Below are 21,342 nucleotides of genomic sequence, written 5' to 3' on the forward strand. Positions count from 1 at the left end.
CAACCAGCCCCTGGTAGCCGCCTTGCGCCTCCCTGAAACGGAGCTCCCTGGGGGAGGGGTGAGCCGCCATCTCCGCTGCTGTTTGGGCAATTTAGCCACTCCAGCCTTCAGGCTTTGGAAAGTCCAAGCCGACTGGGGGTGGGAGGGATTTCCCAGTACAGCACAGCTGCGCTACAAAAATGTGGCCAGACTGCTTCTTTAAGCAGGTACCCCAGTCCCATTCCTTCTCACTGACTGGGGACTCCAGCCACCCCTGCCAGTGTTCTCCAGCTGACAGAGACTTGAATTCTCTCTGGAAGGGAGCTCCCAGAGGGAGGGGCAGGCTGCCATCATTGCCGTTTGGGCGACTTAGCCTTTGAGTTTTGGAGAGTCTGAGCCAACCGGGGGTGGAAAGGGTACCCCAGCACAGCACAGCTGATCCACCAAAATGTGGCCAGACTGCTTCAAGTAGGTCCCTGATCCCATTCCTCCTCACTGGGTGGGACCTCCCAACCAGGGTCTCCAGCCACCTCCTACAGGTGTGTTTGGGCCAGCAACAGGTCCATACCTCCCTGGAACAAAGCTCCCAGAGGGAAGGGCAGGCTACCATCTTTGATGTTTCACAGTCTGCTCTGGACCAGGTACTAGAAAATCTGCAGCAGCCAGGGACTAGAGTGGGTCCCCAGCACACTGCAACAGCCTGACAGAAAAGTGGCCAGATTGTTACACGGGTGCCATTTCCATATCTCTGTGAGGCAGGTCCTCCAGGCCTGGACCTCTAGCCAACCCCTGCCAGAGCTATTGAGCCAGCAGCAACTCGGGAACTCCCTGACCTGAACAGAGCCTCCAGGGACAACTGAAAGCCTCTCTGCCACTGCTTCTGCAGTGGAACTGCCCTTGCTACCCTCAGACTAATGAAGGAGCAAAGACAACTAAGTACTTTATCCACCCCTCCAACAAGCTGCAGTCAACCCAAGGAGAGGAGGCCAGTCTGTCTTACATAGGTCCCACACCCACCGCCCCCAACTGCTCATCACCAAACGGAATCCTTGGATTGGGCCTACAGCACAGACCCTTTATCCTGGGTGGACTGCACTGAGAGATTGCTGACCTGCATCTCTCTGGGGTGGGGCCTCAAGGAAACAAGCAAAAGACGCTTGGCCACAGTCACTACTAAGGTCCCTTCTTCATCTGCATACAAGTTGGGGAAGGAATATAAACACAGAAATTGCCTCAGAACTGCAGTGGGCATCCCAGGAGCACCAAGCCACAATCTACAGCCAACACTCAAGTGGGAAAGGAACCCACACTTTCAGGGCCTTGAGAGGGAACATGACTGCAACTGTGAGGAAACATAGGGGAGCCATACAACTGACCAGAAGTCTACCAACTGACCAATAATCCTAAATATCACTTGCTGGATCACACTCCAAAGCTTCAACACCAAAACTACCTCACTAACCTACTCCACTCTGAAACCAGAGACAAGAAGCCAGCTTCAAATAAAGACCCTGCACAAAGCTTCAGCCTGGTGAAAACATCCAGAAAAGAAATCTATTGACTATACTCAATCCACACTACAGCTAAAGGAACACCCATGTGCAGAGATGAGAAAGAATGAACACAAGCAGTCTCGTAACTCAAATGGCCGGAGTGTTGTATATCCTCCAAATTACTGTACCAATTCTCCAACAAGAGTTCTTAACCAGCCTGAACTGTCTGAAATGACAGAGATAGAATTCAGCATATGGATAGGAATGAATATCATTGAGATTCAGGAGGATGGCAAAACCCAATCCAAGAAAAATAAAAATTACAATAAAACATTATGGGAGCTGAAAAATGAAACAGCCAGTATGAAAAAGGACCTAAGTGAGTTTGACAGAGCTGAATAACACAATAGAGGAGTTTCACAGTGCAATTACAAGTATTAATAGCAGAATTAAACCAAGCTGAGGAGAGAATCTCAGAACTTGAAGATTGGTTCTCTAAAGTAAGATAGACAAAAATAAAGATAAAAGAATAAAAAGAAATAAACAAAACCTCTGAGAAGTATGGGATTAGGTAAAGAGGCCAAATCTATAAGTCATTGGCATTCCTGAAAGGAACTGGGAGAAAGCAAACAACTTGGAAAACATCTCAGGATATCATCCATGAAAACTTCCCCAACCTTGCTAGTGAGGCCAACAGTGAAATTCAGGAAATACAGAGAACTCCTGAAAGATTTTACACAAGAAGATCATCCCCAAGACACATAATTGTCAGACTTTCCAAGGTCTAAATGAAAGAAAGAATGTTAAAGGCAGCTAGAGAGAAGGGGCAGGTCACTTACAAAGGGAACTTCATAAGGATAACAGTGGACCTCTCAGCTAAAACCCTGTAAGCCAGAAGAGATTGGGTGTCTATATTCAACATTCTTAAAGAAAAAAAGTCTGCAAGGAAGAATTTCGTATCCGCTGAACTAAGCTTCCTAAGGAGAAATAAGATTCTTTTCAGATAAGTAAATGTTGAAGGAATTCATTACCACCAGACCTGCCTTACAAGTGATCTTGAAAGGAGCACTAAATATAGAAAGACTGCTACCGGCTAATATAAACACACAGACCAGTGTCACTATAAAGTAACCACACAAACAAGCCAATAAAATAACCTGCACAACAAACCTCTGTGACACACATTTACCTGTGTGCCTCTGAAACTAAAATAAAAGCTAAAAAAAGAGGAAGAATCCCTTTCCAGAAGAGTCTCTAAGGGATGGCAGCAAATGGAGGTAGTGCCTGGGGCTCTTCACTCTAGAACTCATACTTTCTGGTTTCCCTAAACTCACTAGATGGGATATAAACAAGGGTCTGACATTGACTTCTTACCCAACACCCGTATCGGAAGAAAACAGCTGATCTTTCCAGGGAAGCACAACCTACAGACCAAAATAACTTGAAAACTGAAAAGTGGTAAGAGTTTTTGCTGTCTTCATCTTCCAAAGTTAGCCAAATCTCTGTGTTCTGCATCTGAGTTTTCTCACCTCAAGTATTCATAAGATTTGTGTTTCATGGCTGAAAACAGGCACTACCATGGGCCTTAAAGACAAACAAGTGAAATCCAGTTTTTGTTTGGAAGGAGAATGTTTGGCAAATGAGATAAAGAGAGGTGGGATATAGAAGTATGTCGAGAGAAACCCAAGTGGTAGGGAGTTGAGGAAAGAATGAGATTCTCTGTGACTGGGGAAAATGGCAGTGGGGAACATATGTACAACTGTCAGGGAAAGATCTGTTTCCCCACACAGTGCTCAAGATTTTGAATGGGATTGCTGTCTGCTTTATGGATTCCATAGCTTACAGGCCCTTGGAATAAGATTACTTAGTTCCTCAGAAGAATGGGCCACATGGGCTTGGAAACCCAGCATCTCAGTGGTGAAGAACAGAAGGCTCTCATCCCAATCCTTTGTCCTTGTAGCTATTGCCTATCCCACTTCTATTCAAAGAATTGTATGCCACTTTGAATAGTGAGATTCTAAGATAGATTTAATTTGATTTAAAACAAATTTCAGGCTGGGCACGGTGGCTCATGCCTGTAATCCCAGCACTTTGGGAGGCCGAGGCGGGTGGCTTACGAGGTCAGGAGATCGAGACCATCCTGGCTAACATGGTGAAACCCCGTCTCTACTAAAAATACAAAAATTAGCTGGGTGTGGTGGCGGCCACCTGTAGTCCCAGCTACTCGGGAGGCTGCGGGAGGAGAATGGTGGGTGAACCCAGGAGGCGGAGCTTGCAGTGAGCCGAGATTGTGCCACTGCACTACAGCCTAGGTGACAGAGCAAGACTCCGTCTCTTAAAAAACAAAAACAACAAAAAAAACAAATTTCAAAATACTTGGGTTCCCTGAGCAGATGCCATGTGTTTGGTAGAAGATTTAGCATTGAAGAGAAGAAAACTGCAGCCTTGAGAAAATTTGCTGAAGCGGTTAATTTCTTTATGATTCCATAAAGAAATAGCAAGAAAGTAAGGGACTAGGAAGGGGGGAGGGGTAAAAAATTATTGAAGTGTAACATATGCAGAGCAAAGAACACAATTCATAAATGTATGGCTCAATGAGTTATCAAAGTGTTAATATACCCATGTAACTATGTAACTATCACCCTGGACAAGAAAAAGAACATCATCAGCATTTTTCTTGGTTGTCTTTATTGTTGCTCCTCTTCTTGACTTGCTAAAATTAGGGGTACCTCAAGACTAAGATCTTGGGTCTCTTCTCTTTATCTACATTCACTCCCTAGGGGACTCATCAACTCAACAGTATAGAGTTAAATACCATCTATACTGACAACTCTCAATATCTCCAATCAGAACTTCTCCCCTGAACTCAAGCCCTGTATATACAACTATAGCTACTTAACATCTCTACTTGGATATCTAAGTAGCTTCCCAAACTTGACAGATCCAGAACTGAACTCCTGACTCTCCACCTCATAAATTCTCTGCCTGTAGTGCCCTTCATTGTAGTAATAGCCTCATCCTTCCAGCTACTCAAACCAAAAGCCTGCAAGTCATTCTTGATTCCTCCTTTTCTTTCACACACCATATACAATCTATTAGGAAATCCTGTTTGTTCTGCTTTCAAAATGTGCCTGTGGCTCTGATCACCTCTCAGCATTTTTGTACTACCAGTCTAGTGTAGTTTATCATAATCTCTGGCTTGCCTGGGTTGCTATAATAGTCTCCCAACCATCCTTGATTCTTCCTCACTTGCTCTCCTCCAATCTAGTCTCAAAAGAGCAATCATAGTGGTCCTATAAGAAAGTAAATCTCCCTACACCACTCCATAGCTCAAAAGCCTCCACTGGCCTTCCATTTAACTCAGAAAATGCCAAACACCTTATTACATACAGCCTACAAGTCCCTTCATGATATAATAACCCTCGTTGCTTCTCTCACTGCATCTCTAGCTACTTTATCCCTTGTTCACTCCGCTAAAGCTACCCTAGCCTCCTTGCTGTTGATTGATCATGGCAGCTGCATGACATTTACACTGGCTCTTCCTTCTGCCTGGAACACTGTCCCCAGAGTGCTGTGTCAATGCCAGATATCCACATGGCTCACTCCTTCCGCTTTTTCAAGTGTCTGCCTAAATGCTACCAATCCTGCCTTTCTCAATCTCTATTACCCTTTTGTTTCCATACAATAGCATTTATCACCTTTAAATGTACAGTATAACCTATGGATCGTATGTTCCTTAACTGTCTCCCTGCATGGAACATAAGTTCCATGTGAGCAGGGATTTTGTCTATTGATTTATTATCTCACTAATATATAATAAGCACATGGTATATACATAAATGACTGAATAAATGAATAAATAACTTCCATATTTCAAGATATTCCAGGTGGTGGTGCCAAGCATGTAATGTTTGGAAATAATGATTTTTAGTGTCAGGAACATTGTGATAGCTCCACTTGAGGCTGATGTTTTTACATGGGGAAATTTTTAAGTATTAATTACTCTTTTGAATCAGTATTATAAGCATGGTAGAAAATTCAATATATTTTTAAAGGTATATATTGAAAAGCAAATATCGGCCAGGCGCAGTGGCTCATGGCTGTAATTACAGCTCTTTGGGAGGCTGAGGCAGCTGAATTACTTGAGGTCAGGAATTGGAGACCAGCCTGGCCAACATGGTGAAATCCCATCTCTACTAAAAATACAAAAATTAGCCAGGCATGGTGGCACATGCCTGTAGTCCCAGCTGCTTGGGAGGCTGAGGCAGTAGAATCGCTTGAGCCCAGGAGGCGGAGGTTGCAGTGAACCGAGATCACGCCACTGCACTCCAGCCTAGGTGACAGAGTGAAACTTTGTCTCAAAAAAAAAAAAGCTCCTAGAGTCTCTTCTTTGAGGCGTTGCTCTTAAGTTTCTTGTGTAGTATTCCACAAACTGTTTAAGCATATATGAACGTATTTGTAGACATTCTTTTTTTACCGAAATGGTAGCATACTGCCCCTGACCCTTTTTTCTTCATTTAACAATGTAGCTTGGAGAACCTTCCATGTTAGTAGAAATAAAAATGTTTCATTCTTTTAAAGTGCTCCATAATATTCTATTGTACAAATTTCTCATAATTTATGTAGCGAGTCCTATATTGAAGTTGTTTCCAACATATTACTATTTCAAACAATGCTACAATGAAGATTCTTGTCCTATTGACATGAAGACATTTTGATGTGATCAAAACAAATAAAAAAGAATGAAAAGAAAACATTTTTATTTATTTACTTATTTTTATTTTAGATTCAGGGGGTACATGTGCACGTGTGTCACATGGATATATAGCATGATGCTGTGAGCTTCAATTGAACCTGTCAGCCGGGCAGTGAACATAGTATCCAATAGGTAATTTTTTGCCTTTTGTCCCCCTCCTTCCTCTCTCCTTTTGGAGTCACTGGTGTCTATTGTTCCCATCTTTATGTCCATGTATAGCCAATGTTTGGCTTCCACTTACAAGTGAGAATATTTGGTTTGCTTAATTTGTTAATTTCCTTAGGATAATGGCCTCCAGCAGCGTCTGTGTTGCTGCAAAGGACGTTATTTTGCTCTTTTTTATGGCTGTGTAGTATTCTATGGTGTATATGTACCGCAGTTTCTTAATCCAACTCACTATTAATGGACACCTGAGTTTATCCTATGTCTTTGCTATTGTGAATAGTACTGTCATAAACATTCAAGTGCAGGTGTCTTTTTGGTAAAATGATTTATTTGCCTTTGGGAATACAGCTACTAGTGTGATAACTGGGTCACCTAGTAATTCATGGTAATTCTTTTTGGTTCTTTGAGAAATCTCCAAACTGCTAAGAAAACATATTTTAACTTTAGGTTAAAATTTTTTTAAATTATTAACTCATTTGTACATGAGATGCTCTTTTCTTTCCTTTTTGGTTGGTTTTGGCCATATTAAAATGTCCTTATTATAAGTACAAAATATTGGACCTTACCACATCATAAACTACCAACCCTGGAGTGTGACAGGATCAATCTGAGTTAAATGGTCTCTAAACATATTTTCTATCACTAAACACATGTTATACTGTGCTCCAGTCTGCTTCCTAGTCCTCAAACCCTGTTCTGCCCCATCAGGGATGGGAGGGAGTTAAGAATCATCTTGCAGAGAAGCCACGTAACCAGGAGTTTACTGCACTGCCATCCGTTGTTCTAGGTCAAAGTGTCTGTGCATTTTCTTTTTTCTTTTCTTTTCTTTTGTTTTCTTTTCTTTCTTTCTTTCTCTCTCTCTTTCTTTCTTTCTGTCTCTCTCTCTTTCCCTCCCTCCCTCCTTCCTTTCTTTCTTTTTCCTTTCTTTCTTTCTTTCTCTTTCTTTCTTTCTTTCTTTCTTTCTTTCTTTCTTTCTTTCTTTCTTTCTTTCTTTCTTTCTTTCTTTCTTTCTTTCTTTCTCTTTCTTTCTTCTCTTTCTTTCTCTCTCTCTCCCTTTTTTCTTTTTTTTTGGAGATAGAATCTCACTCGGTCACCCAGGCTGGAATGCAGTGGCACGATCTCGACTCACTGCAACCTCCACCTCCCGAGTTCAAGCTATTCTTATGCCTCGACCTCCCAAGTAGCTGTGATTACAAGCACATGCCACATACCCAGCTAACTTTTTGTATTTTTCATAGAGATGGGGTTTCACTGTGTGGCCAGGCTGGTCTCGAACTCCTGGCCTCAGTGATCTGCCCACCTTGGTATCCTAAAGTGCTAGGATTACAGGCATGAGCCATCACGCTGTCTGTGCATTTTCTGATAATCTTTTGTATCTTGAATAGTTTGAGTTTTTGGTTTTTAAAAAATATTACTTTATTTCTCTTTTAAAATTATTAATAATGTACTTTTTACTAATAAGTCCCTGCTTAATAACGAAACTTTTTTTTTCTTTTTGATACACGGTCTTGCTCTGTTGCCCAGGCTGGTCTTGAACTCCTGAGCTCAAGTGATCTGTCTGCCTTGGCCTCCCAAAGTGCTGGGATTACAGGCATGAGCCACCATGCCTGGCCAAATGAAACATTCTATTTTCAATCTGAAGATCATGAAGATGGACTATAGCTCTTAGGAGCTGTGATTACGCTATTGTTTACCTTCCTATATCCTGAGGATGAGAAGATGGAGCTGGTTGTGGTAGTAGATAACTGGGCCACAATATGATCCCTTAATCTCAAGTCTGGATGGCATATGTAATCCTCAATTAAATTTCTAACATACTTTGACCTATGAACATATTTTACATTTAAGATTCAAAAATTCTTTCAAGATGTTTTGGGAGACAAGATTGGGACATCATTAGAGGCTTACACAAATTGGACAGACTTTAAAAAAAATATATATATATATATATTTAAAATAAGGGTAATATATAGTGTGAAAAAATCCAAATAATGTAGAACTTAAAGAAAATGTAAGTCTCATGTAGTCTGGGTTGCGTTAATGGATGCAGTAGGGATCAGTAAGTTGTACACGTAATTATTTGGTAATAAAAAATAAAAACCCAGAGACATACATTTTTTATAGGGCTACTTTGATTCAGGAATGTTAAAATTGCTGTATCAAACTGACCTAATATATGGTGTCATTTTGACTCTTTTGCCCTGAGACTACCTCTGTCTTTGTCTTCCTTTCTCTTTCACTTTTCTTTCCTTCCTGGCCAAACCATAATCCTACCCACCACATTTTACCTTTGCCCTCCACCACAAGCCCTCAGTGTCTTCTTTCTCTGGTCCTTTACCTAATTCTTCTATCCCCAACAGTCAAAGCATGATAAAAGTATAGTAAGCTATATTTTTTTAGATTACATTTCTTAATTTTTCTGCTTCCTTGGGTGTTATTACATATCTTTGGTGATGAAGAGTTGTGGTGAAAATAAACTTTTTTTACTCTTTTTTTTTTTGAGAAGGGTCTTGCTCTATTGCCCAGGCTGGGGTGCAGTGGGACAATCTCAGCTCACTGCAACCTCTGCTTCCTGGGTCCAAGTGATTTTCCCACCTCAGCTTCCCTACTAGCTGAGACTATAGGCGCACGCCACCACACCCAGCTATTTTTTTTTTTTTTTTGTATTTTTGGTAGAGACGGGGTTTTACCGTGTTGCCCAGGCTGGTCTTGAACTCCTGAGCTCAAGTGATCTGCCCACCTCAGCCTCCCAAAGTGCTGGGATTACTGGTGTGAACCACTGAAACTGGCCATTTGTTTTTCCATTTTTCACTCTGGTTTTTCTCTTGATACCTTTGCCCTGGTGGATTTGATGCCCTTGAGAGCAAATAATTATGACTATTTGATTTTCACTGAGCTATATTAGCTATAAAATTTTTGAACCTCTTGGTAGACATAAATAAATTACAAAAATTAACTTGTCAGCATTTTATTTTGGTGACTCTAATAATAGCCTTAGGTGTGGGACTATAAAAACAAATAACTAAACAATTCTAATTAATTATGGAAGAACTGAAGTAATGGGGGTAGAAAGGAGTTTTCTCCAGAAATAAACATCTGAGATAAGTTTCTACCACCCAGTGTGATACTGAATTTTTGGAATTTGCTTTTCCTAGTAATGACAATGGAAAAAATGTTCTTTAAATTCATATAGCTGATATTTAAAAATCAATATAGGAGAGTATTTTTTTAGATGTAGAAATTCTATAATATGATAATTATATAATATTGGTATAATTTGTTTTCTTTTTTTTGAGACAGAGTCTCGCTCTGTTGCCTAGGCTGGAGTGCAGTGGCACAATCTCCACTCACTGCAACCTCCGCCTCCCAGGTTAAAGCAATTCTCATACCTCAGCCTCCCAAGTAGCTGGGATTACAGGTGTGCACCACCATGCCCAGCTATTTCTTTTTCTATTTTTACTAGAGATGGGGTTTCACTGTGTTGGCCAGGCTAGTCTCAAATTCCTCACCCTCAAGTGATCTGCCTGCCTCAGCCTCCCAAAGTGCTGGGATTACAGGCGTGAGCCACCTTGCCCAGCCTAATATTGATATAATGTTTTAAAAGCTAGAAGACTGAGAGACATTTCTGAATGTTTATAGTCTTCTCCTGCCCTGCCCCTTTGCCCCCTGCTATTACATTTTTTTATTGATACCTAATTGTACAAATTTATGGGGTACATGTGATTTTTGATACGTACAATGTAATGATCAAATTAGGACATTTCAGATATTCATCACCATGAACATTTATTATTTGTGTTGGGAATATTTCAAATATTCTCTTCTATTTTGAAATATCCAATACATTGTAATTAACTATAGTCATCCTATTGTGCTATCAAACACTAGAACTTACTCCTTTTATCTAACTGTATGTTTGTACTCATTAACCAACTTCTCTTCATCCTCTTCACCCCCACACACCCATCCTTCCCAGCCTCTGGTAACTATCATTCTACTGTCTACCTCCATGACATCACCTTTTTAAGCTCCCGTATAGGAGTGAGAACATCTGATATTTGTTTTTCTGCGCCTGGCTTAATATATTTCACTTAACATAAAAACCTTCAGTTCCATCCATGTTGCTGTAAATGACAGGATTTTATTCCTTTTTATGGCTGAATAGTATTTTATTGTATATATATACCACATTTTCTTTATCCACCCATCCATTAATAGATGCTTACGTAGATTCTATATCTTAACTATTGTGAATAGTGCTGCAATAAACATAAGGGGTACAGGTATCCCTTTGATATACTGATGTCCTTTCTTTTGGGTAAATACCTAGTAGTGGGATTACTGGATAATATGGTAGTTCTATTTTCAGTTTTTTGGATAAGTGTCCATACTATTTTCCATAGTGGCTGTACACACTGACAGTGTATAAGAGTTCTCTTTTCTTTACATCCTCATTAGCATTTGTTAATTTTTGTCTTTTTGGTAATAGATATTATAACTGGGGTGAGATGATATCTCATCGTGGTTTTGATTTGCATTTCCCTGATGATTAATAGTGTTGAGCACTTTTTTATTTACCATTGGCCATTTGTATCTCTTGAGAAATGTCTATTCAGATCCTTTGCCCACTTCTTAATGGGATTATTTGTGGGTTTTTGTTTTTGTTTTTGTTTTTTTTTTTTTGCTGTTGAGTTGTTTGAGTTTCTTACATATTTTGGATAATAGTCTCTTGCTGGATGAATAGTTTGCAAATATTTTCTGATTCAACAGGTTGTCTCTTCACTTTGCTGATTGTTTCCATTGCTGTGTGAATTTTATTTTTGTTGGCCGCTCTTTTGAAGTCTTAGCCATAAAATTTGCCTAGACCAATGTCCTGAAGCATTTCCCTTGTTTTATTCTAGTAGTTTTATAGTTTCAGGTGTATGTTTAAGTCTTTAATCCATTTGGAGTTGTTTTTGTATATAGTGATATATAGGGGTCTAATTTCATTCTTCTGCATATGGATATCCAGTTTTCCCAGCACCATTTATTGAAGAGGGTGTCCTTTCCCAGTGTATTCTTTTTTTAATTTTTACATGTTTTTAAAATTTTTAAATTTGTATTAAAAATTTATTTGGGGATATATTCTTTTTTAATTTTTTACATTTTTTACATGTCCTTTCCCAATGTATATTCTTTTTTAGGTTTTACATGTTTTTAAATTTTTAATTTTTTATTAAATTGTTTGGGGGTATATAATAGGTATATATATTTATGGGATACATGAGATAATTTGATACAGGCATGCAATAAGTAATAATCACATCATGGAAAATGGGGTATTCATCCCTTCAAGCGTTTATCCTTTCTATTACAAACAACCCAATTATACTCTTTTAAGTTATTTTAAAATGTACAATTAAATTATTATTGACTACAGTCACTCTGTTATGTTATCAACACTAGGTCTTATTCTTTCTATCATTTTTTGTCTCCATTAACTATCCCCTCCCTCCCACCACCATCCCACTACCCTTCCTGGCTTCTGGTAACAGTCCTTCTACTCTCTATCTGCATGAGTTCAATTCCAATGTATATTCTTGATGCCTTTCTCAAAAATACACTGGCTGTAAATGCATGGTTTTATTTCTGGTCTCTCTATTCTGTTCCATTGGTCTACGTGTCTGTTTTTATACCAATACCATGCTGTTTTGATTATATAGCTGTATAGAATGTTTTGAAGTCAGGTAATGTAGGGGCTTCAGTTTTGTTGTTTTGCTCAGGATTGCTTTGGCTCTTTGGGGTCTTTTGTGGTTCCATGTGAATTTTAGGAGGTTTTATTTTGTGAAGAATGTTATTGGTGTTTTGATAGGAATTGTATTGAATCTGAAGATTGCTTGGGTGGCATGGTCATTATAACAATACTAATTCTTTCAATTCATGACCACAGGATGTCTTTTCATTTGTTTGTGTCTTCAATGTCTTTCATCTATGTTTTGTAGTTTTCCTTGTAGAAGTCTTTCACCTCCTTGGTTAAATTTATCCCTAGGTATTTTATTTTTTAAATTTTTTGGAACTATTGTAAATGGGATTGCCTTCTTGATTTCTTTCTCAGCTGGTTCATCATTGATGTATAGAAATGCTACTGACTTTTGTATGTTGGTTTGTTGAACAGTTCCAATAGTTTTCTGATGGAGTCTTTAGATTTTTTAATATATAAGATCATGTTGTCTACAAAGAGAAACAATTTGACTTCCCCTTTTTCCAATTTGGGTGGTATTTATTTATTTTTTGAGACAGGGTCTCACTCTGTTGCCCAAACTGGAGTGCAGTGGTGCGATCTTGGCTCACCGCAACCTCAGCCTCCAGGTTCAAGCGATTCTCCTGTCTCAACCTCCCAAGTAGCTGGGACTACAGGCACATGCCACCACATCCAGCTAATTTTTTGTATTTTTATTAGAGATGGAGTTTGACCATGTTAGCCAGGCTTGTCTAGAACTCCTGGCCCGCAAGTGATTTGCCTGCCCTGGCTTCCCAAAATTCTGGGATTACAGATGTGAGCCACTGTGCCTGGTCTGGATGCCTTTTATTTCTTTCTCATACCTGATTGCCCTGGCTAGGACTTTCAGTACTGTGTTGAATAAAAGTGCTAAATGTAGGCATCCTTATGTTTTAGTTTTTAGAGGAAAGGCTTTCAGCTTTCCTCCATTCAATATGTTAGCTGTGGGTTTGTCATATATGGTCCTTATTTATTTATTTTTTGAGGTGGCGTCTCGCTCCATCGCCCAGGCTGGAGTGCAGTGGCACGATCTCGGCTCACTGTAACCTCTGCCTCCCCGGTTCAAGTGATTCTCCTGCCTCAGCCTCTCGAATAGCTGGTACTACAGGCATGCACCACCACGCCCAGCTAATTTTTGTATTTTTAGTAGAGACAGAGTTTCACCATATTGGCCAAGCTGGTCTCAAACTCCTGACCTCATGATCTGCCCACCTCAGTCTCCCAAAGTGCTGGGATTACAGGCGTGAGCCACAGCGCCTGGCCCATATATCGTCTTTATTATGTTGAGATATGTTCCTTTTATGTCTAATTTGTGATTCTTTCAAATGCTTTTACTGCATCTATTGAGATGATCATATGATTTTTGTTGTTTATTCTGTTGATGTTATGTATTACCTTTATTGATTTATGAATGTGGAACCAACCTTGCACCGCTGCGAAAGTTTCACTTGATCATGGTGTATTTTATTTTTGATGTGTTGTTGGATTTGGTATGCTAGTATTTTGTTGAGGATTTTTGCATCTATCTTCATCAGGGATATTGGCCTATGGTTTTCTTTTTGTGTTGTGTCCTTGTTTAGTTTTGGTATCTACTGGCCTTGTAGATTAGTTAGAAAGAATTTCCTCCTCTTCTGTGTTTTTGAAATAGTTTCAGAAGAATTGGTGTTAGTTTTTACTTATAAGTTAGGTAGAATTCAGCAGTAAAGCCATCTCTGGTCCTGGGCTTTTCTTTGTTGGGAGACTTTTTATTACTGATTCAATCTCATTACGCATTATAAATCTGTTCGGGTGTTTTATTTCTTTCTGGTTCAATCTGGGTAGTTTGTACATGTCCAAGAATTTATCCATTTTCTTTAGATTTTTCAATTTGTTAGCATATAGTTGTTCATAATAGTCTCTAATGATCCTTTATGTTCCTGTAACATCAGTTGTAATGTCTCTTTTTTTGTTTCTAATTTTATTTTTTAGAGTCTTTTCTCTTTTTTCCTTGGTTAGTGTGGCTAATGGTTCATTGATTTTGTTTATCTTTTCAAAAAACCAACTTTTTGTTTCATTGATCGTATTTTTTTAGTCTCTATTTTATTTAGTTCTCTGATTTTTATTATTTATTTTTTCCTACTAATTTTGGTGTTTTTTCTTGCTTTTCTATTTCCTTGAGGGGTATTACTAGGTTGTTGATTTGAAATCTTTTTTTTAATGTAGATATTTATTAGTATAACCTTCCCTCTTAGCACTGCTTTTGCTATATCCCATAGGTTTTGATATGTTGTATTTCCATTTTCATTTGTTTCAATATTTTATTTCCTTCTTAATTTTGTCATTGACTAAGTGGTCATTCAGGAGTATGTTCTTTAAATTTCTACATATCTGTACAGTTTCTAAGGTTTCTCCTGTTATTGATTTCTAGTTTATTCCATTGTGGTTTAGGAAGATTCTTGATACAATTTCAATTTCCAAAACTTTGCCGAGATTTGTTTTGTGGCCTATAATGTCTATCCTGGAGAATGTTCCATATGCCAATTTGAAGAATATGTATTGTGCAGCTGTTGTATGAAATGTTCTGTAAATATCTGTTAGGTCCATTTGATTTAAAGTGCAGTTTAAATCCAATGTTTCTTTGTTAATTTCTGCCTAGGTGATCTGTTTAATGCAGAGAATGGGATGTTGAAGTTCTCCACTATTATTGTATTGGTATCTGTTTCTCTTTAGATTCAATAATATTTGCTTTATATATCTGGGTACTTGCATGTTGGGTGCATATATACTTAGAATTATTATGTCCTCGTGATGAATTAACCCCTTATCATTTGTATTAGACTGTTTTCATGCTGCTGATCAAGATATACCTGAGACTGGGCAATTTATAAAAGAAAGAGGTTTAATTAGACTTACAGTTCCATGTGCCTGGGGAGCCTCACAATCATGGCAGAAGGAAAGGAGGAGCAAGTCACTTCTTACATGGATGGCAGCAGTCAAAAAGAGAGAGCTTGTGCAGGGAAACTCCACGTTATAAAGCCATCAGATCTTGTGAGACTTACTCACTATCATGAGAACAGCATGGGAAAGACCTGCCCGCATGATTCAATTATCTCCCACTGGGTCCCTCCCACAACACATGGGAATTCAAGATGAGATTTGAGTGGGAACACAGCCAAACCATATAATCATTATATAAGGACTTTGTCTGTTTTTGCAGTTTTTGACTTAAAGTCTTTTTTATCTGATGTAAGTATAGCTACTCCTGCTTGCTTTTGGTTTCCATCTGCATAAAATACCTTTTTTCATCCCTTCACTTTCACTCTAAATGTGTCTTTACAGGTGAAGTTTCTTGTAGGCAACATGTAGTGGGGTTATGTTTTGTTTTAAAATGTATTCAGCCAGTGTATGGATTTTAAATGTATATCTTTTAAGGGGGAATTTAATCCATTTACATTCAAGGCTATTATTGATAGGTTAGGACTTATTCCTGTTATTTTGTTAGTTGCTAATATGGTTCCTTTGTATATCTTTTGTTTCTTTCTTCCTCTCTTATTGTTTATCATTGTAGCTTAGTGATTTTCTGTAGAGGTAATATTTTAGTCCCTTCTCTTTCTCATTTGTGTATCTGCTCCACTAGTTTAAAACTCTAGTTTTAAACTTTCATATGTTTTCATAATGGTACATATTGTCCTTTCACTTCTAGATCTAAGACTCACTTAACCATTTCTTGTAGTGCTGGTCTAGTGGTGATGAATTCCCTCAGTTTTTGCTTGTCTGGGAAAAATTTTATTTCTCCTTTATTTTTGAAGGATAGATTTTCTGGGCATAGTATTCTTGGCAGCAGGGTTTTTCCCCTTCTTTTAGCACTTTGAAAATAACAACTCATTCTCTTCTGGCCTATAAAATTTCTGCTGAGAAATCTGCTGTTAGTCTGATAGGGATTTTATTATATATGACTTGACACTTTGCTTTTGCTGTTCATAGAATTTTCTCTTTATCTTTGACTTTTGACAGTTTTACTATAATATGGTTTGGAGAAGACCTATTTGGGTTGAATCTATTTGGGGATCTTTGTGCTTTCTATATCTGGATGTCTGTTTCTTGTAGGACTTGGGACGTTTTCAGCTACTATTTAGTTAAATAGGTTTTCTATGCCTTTGCCCATTGTTTCTTCTTCTATAGCTTTCAAAATTAGAATATTTGATTGCTTTATGGTTTCCTATATGTCATAGAGGCTTCCTTCATTCTTTTTCATTCTTTTATTTTTCTGACTTGGTTATTTTAAAAGATCTGTCTTCTAGTTCAGAAATTTTTTTTTCTGCTTGATCTAGTCTATTGTTGAAGCCCTGAATTGTATTTTTAAAATTATATTCACTGAATTCTTCAGTTCCAGGATTACTGCTTGAGTCTTCTTATGATATCTATCTCTTTGTTGAGTTTCTTATTCAGATCATAAGTTGTTTTCCTGATTTTTAAATATTGTTTATCTGTGTTCTCTTGTATCTTACTGTTTCTTTAATATCAGTATTTTGAAAATTGTTTTAGGTATTTCAGATATTTCTTTTTCATTGGAATCTGTTGCTGGAGAATTGCGTTTCTTTGGAGGTGTCATGTTTCTTTGTTTCTTTATGTTTCTTTTGTCATTACATTGATGTCTGTACATCTATTGTTATAGTTGCTTCTTCCAGTTTTGTGGATTGGTTTTTGTAGGGAGTTTTTCCTATAAATGTATCTATAGTATTGGTTGGGCAGGGCACTTTGGCTTTGAAAGCTGGGTGGATGCAGTAGTGTAGTCTCCGTAGGACTTCTTTGTCTATAATCAGCATCAGTGGTATCTGTGAGTTCTTCAGTGGCTTAGGCTGTGGTTGATAGTGAAGACTGTGGTGAGGTTTTGCTGGGCATAGGGACACCAGGCGGATCAGTTCTTGGTCCCCATGGGGCATATGTGAGCATCAGTGGTAGTGAGTCCAGGCAGGCTGATCCTTAGGCCTCCAGGTGGCTTGTTCAGTTGCCAGCAGTCACGGTGGTGGACCCAGTGAGTGCCAGTTTGTCTACTGAATCAGGGTTTTAGTTCTCAGAGTAGGCAAACCCTTCTCCTGGCTTTTCAGGTCCCAGCTTCCCTTGACTGTGACTCCCAAGAGAATAGAGAGACTTTGCTATCCTGGCTGCAGTGCCAAACTTATAGAGACCAAGGGGAAACCTCCCCTTTGCCCTCTGAAGGTTCACTGAAAAATCAACTTTCTTTATAAGGAAAGGGAGAAAGGAGAGTCTGGGAATGTAGACAATTCTTTTGAGGGACAGTAAATAATTATTAGGGAGAATGAATTCCTCTCCTCCCTACCATTTATTAAGGTATAATTGATGATTAAAAATTGTATGTGTTTACACTGTGTATGATGTTTTGATATATATATACATTATGAAATTAATAAAGCAAGCTAGTTAACATATTCATGCCACATATACTTATCATTTTTTGTCATGAGAACATTAAGGTCTTATCTCAGCGATTTTCAAGTATACAGTACATTATTTTTAACTATAGTCACCATGCCATAGAGTAGATCTCTAGAACTTATTCATCCTGTCTACCTGAGATATTTTACTTTTTGATCAGCATGTCCCCATTTCCCCCATCCCAACCTCCCCCAGTTCTTGGTAACCATCATTCTCTCTGATTCTATGAGTTCAGTGTTTTTTAGTTTCCACATATAAGTGATATCGTGAAGTATTTGCCTTTTTGTATCTGCCTTATTTCACTTAGAATAATGTCCTCCAGGGTCATTCACGTTTTTGAAAATGACAAGATTTCCTTTTTTAAAATCTGAATATATTCCACTGTGTAGATATACATTACTTTTTTAATGTATTCATTTTTCACTGGACTCTTGGGTTGTTTCCATATCTTGGATATTGTGAATAATGCTACAATGAACATGGGAGTGTAGATATCTCTTTGACATACTGATTTCACGTCCTTTGGATATGTACCTAGTAGTGAGATCACTGGATCATTTGGTAGTTCTATTTTCAACTTTTTCAGTGACTGTACCAATATACATTCTCACCAAGACTGCACAAGGGTTCCTTTTTCTCCACACCTTCTCCAATACTTCTTATCTTTTGTCTTTTTGGCAATAGCCATTTTAACAGATGTAAGGTAATATCTCATGGTAATTTTAATTTGTGTTTCCCTGATGATTAGTGAATGATGTTGACCTTTTTTTATACACCTATTGCCACTTTGTATATCTTCTCTTGAAAAATGTTCATGCAGGTCATTTGCCCACTTTAAAGATTGTCGGGGGTTTTTTTGTTACTATTTGGATTCTTTATATATTTTGGATATTAACTCCTTCTCAGCCATATAGTTGGAAAATATTTTCTCTCAACATGTAGGTTTCATAATGTTGATTGTTTCCTTTGCTGTTGAGTTCAGTTTGCTAGTATTTTGTTGAGAATTTTTCCATCTATGTTCATCAGGTATGTTAGCCTATAATTTTCGTCTCTTGTAGTGTTTTTGGCAGGCTTTGGTATCAAGGTAATGCTGGCCTTGTAAAATGAGTTTGGAAGTGTTCCCTTCTCTTAATTGTTTTGGAAGAGTTTGAGAAGATCTCTTTAAATAAGTGTACAGTTGACCAGTGAAGCCATTAGGTCCTGGGTTTTTCTTTGTTGGGAGGATTTTGATTACTAATTTATCTCTGTACTCATTATTGGTCTGTTCATATTTTCTATTTCTTCATGATTCACTCTTGGTAGGTTGTATGTTTGTAGGAATTTATCCATTTCTTCTAGTTATCCAATTTGTTGGTGTATAATTGTTCACAGTATTCTTTTATTATCCTTTTTATTTCTGTGTTATCACTCAGTTGTAATGTCTCCTCCTTCATTTATAATTTAGTTATTTGAGACTTCTCTCTTATTTTCTTAATCTAGCTAAAGGTTTGCTAACTTATTTATCTCTTAAAAAAACTAACTTTTAGTTGACCCAGTAATTCTATTATTCATACAGACTTGCATTACTTCTTTATTCTTTAACCACTCTCCCTTCCCCATGTGTTTTTTGAGATCACAGGACACCCTAATCCCTGGGCCTTTCTGGGTTCTGATGTTGATTGGTATTTACCTCTCCCAGCATTTGGGTTCAGTTTTCTTTTCTTCTACAAGGCCATTCATATCTCTATTCATTTCGCATCCTCCAAATGCTTATCAACATCTCTTGTCCATACTCTCCTATTCTCCTTGTCTAAAAAATGTTGAAATGTTTTATTATTTTACTGTCATTTGAGTGCATTTGGGAAAGACAAAAGAGATATATTAATATATTCAACCATTATGTTTATCCAAGTCTATTATTATTATTTCTTAGTTTCTCTCTTTATTTAAAAATATAATTTTGACACCATTACAGAATAAGTAAGTCTGTTATGTTTTATTGCTTTAGTATTTGATTTCAGATTGTGGTAGGCAGAACACTAAGATGGCCCACAAGATTCCTATCCCCTGGTGTACACACCCTGTGTAATCCCCTCCCTTTGAGTCTAGGCATGAGCTGTGAACATGATGGATGCCACGTCCATGGTTAGGTTAGGTTATATAGCAAAGGTGAAAGGTAATTGAGGTCCCTATAAGTTCACTTTGAGTTAATAAAAAAAGGACATTATTCTGAGTAGTCTTTACCTAATCAGATGAACCCTTGAAAGAGGATCTAGAAGTGAGAGAGATTTCAAGCAACAGAAATGCTGTCTTGATGGCTTTGAAGGAACAAACAACGATGTGAACTACTTATGGAGGAGACAGTACAGCAGGAACCTAAGGGTGACCTCTAGTAACTGGGAGTAATTCCCAACTGACAGTCAGCAAGAAAAATAGGGTCTTCTGTCCTACAATCACACAGAACTAATTCTACCAAGAACCAATGAGCTTGGAGGAGGACCCAAGCTTCAGATGAAATTGTACCTGTGACTAACATTTCAGCTTAGTAAGACCCTGAGGAGAGTTGCCAGCTAACCTGTACCTGGACATCTAACACATGGAAACTGTGAGATAATAATTTTGTGTTGTTTTAAGCCACTACATTTTGGTGATTCATTATCCAGCAACAGAAAATGAATGCACAGGCCTGTCATGCTTCATATTCTATCATACTGAAGTCTATTGATACATGTATATTTTTCTCTCTGAGACTTGGATATGGTCTTGGGGTTGAGGGATGGTGTGTGTGTTTATGATTGGTTGGTTGTTTTATTTAGCATATATTCTCTTTCCTCATGTAAAATAATAAGATTGCTTTACTTTTACATGCATTTCTAAATTATGATCATAGTTTAAAGAATATTATTAATTAAATCTTTATCATTACCAGTTTTGGTGAGACAAATTCATTTGGTAATGAAATAATATTAATAATAGCAACAATATCAATAACTCCTAACATTTACTAAATGCATGCTATGTGGCAAGCATTGTGCAAAGTGTTTTTTATTTAATCCTACCAAGTATTATTATTATTCCCCTTTTACAGTTCAGGAAACAAAATCTTAAGGAAACTTCTAAAGGCCACATACCCTAGGAATGGTGGATCCAGAATTCTCTCCCAGATTGCCAAACTCCTCAGCTTGTGCATTTAACAGTTATGGAAAACTACCTACAGGAATCTACAGAATGTTTATTATTATTATTATTTTTGAGCCAGGGTCTCACTCTGTTGCCCAGGTTGGAATGCAGTGGCATGATCACCACTCACTGCAGCCTAGAACTCCTGGGCTCAAGTGATCCTTCCACCTCAACCTCCCAAGTAGTTGGGACTACATGCACATGCCACCATGCCTGGATGATTTTTTACTTTTTGTAGAGATGGGATCTTACTATGTTGCCCAGGCTGGTTTCAAACTCCTGGACTCAAGCAATTCTTCCTCCCCAGCCTCCCAAAGTGCTGGGATTACAGGTGTGAGCCACTGTGCCCAGCAAATGTCGGCGTTATTGAAAATAAAACAGCTGACCTTTAATATTTTTGCTTTTTATGTGTATGATTTTGACTAGTCACCTGCAGCTCTGCAGGCTTATGTGATTTTGCTGGAATGTAATTTCATGTCGCTCAAATTTGGGAGAGTAGAATAACTGGTAAGGGATCCCAGCTGATGACCAGGAGGTTCTCAGCTGATGGCTGTGTGTGCTCTGATGCTCATTAAGAAACCCAAGGGATTATTTCA

At 38.2% G+C, this 21,342-nt stretch overlaps 2 long non-coding RNA genes across 2 annotated transcripts in view; one reads left to right on the top strand and one right to left on the bottom strand.

The window, feature by feature from the left end:
* Positions 1–21,342, bottom strand: part of LOC129049152 (uncharacterized) — an 85,601-nt gene that overhangs the window by 51,083 nt on the left and 13,176 nt on the right. The window lies entirely within an intron of this gene.
* The window catches only part of LOC129049151 (uncharacterized), a 123,675-nt gene continuing 108,591 nt past the window's right edge, over positions 6,259–21,342 (top strand). Inside the window, exon 1 of the long non-coding RNA XR_008511983.1 lies at positions 6,259–6,360. This is a non-coding gene — a long non-coding RNA (uncharacterized LOC129049151). The remainder of the gene's footprint in view (positions 6,361–21,342) is intronic.

The sequence above is a fragment of the Pongo abelii genome, chromosome 10 (assembly GCF_028885655.2).
Source record: "Pongo abelii isolate AG06213 chromosome 10, NHGRI_mPonAbe1-v2.0_pri, whole genome shotgun sequence".
NCBI classification, from domain to species: Eukaryota; Metazoa; Chordata; class Mammalia; order Primates; family Hominidae; genus Pongo; species Pongo abelii.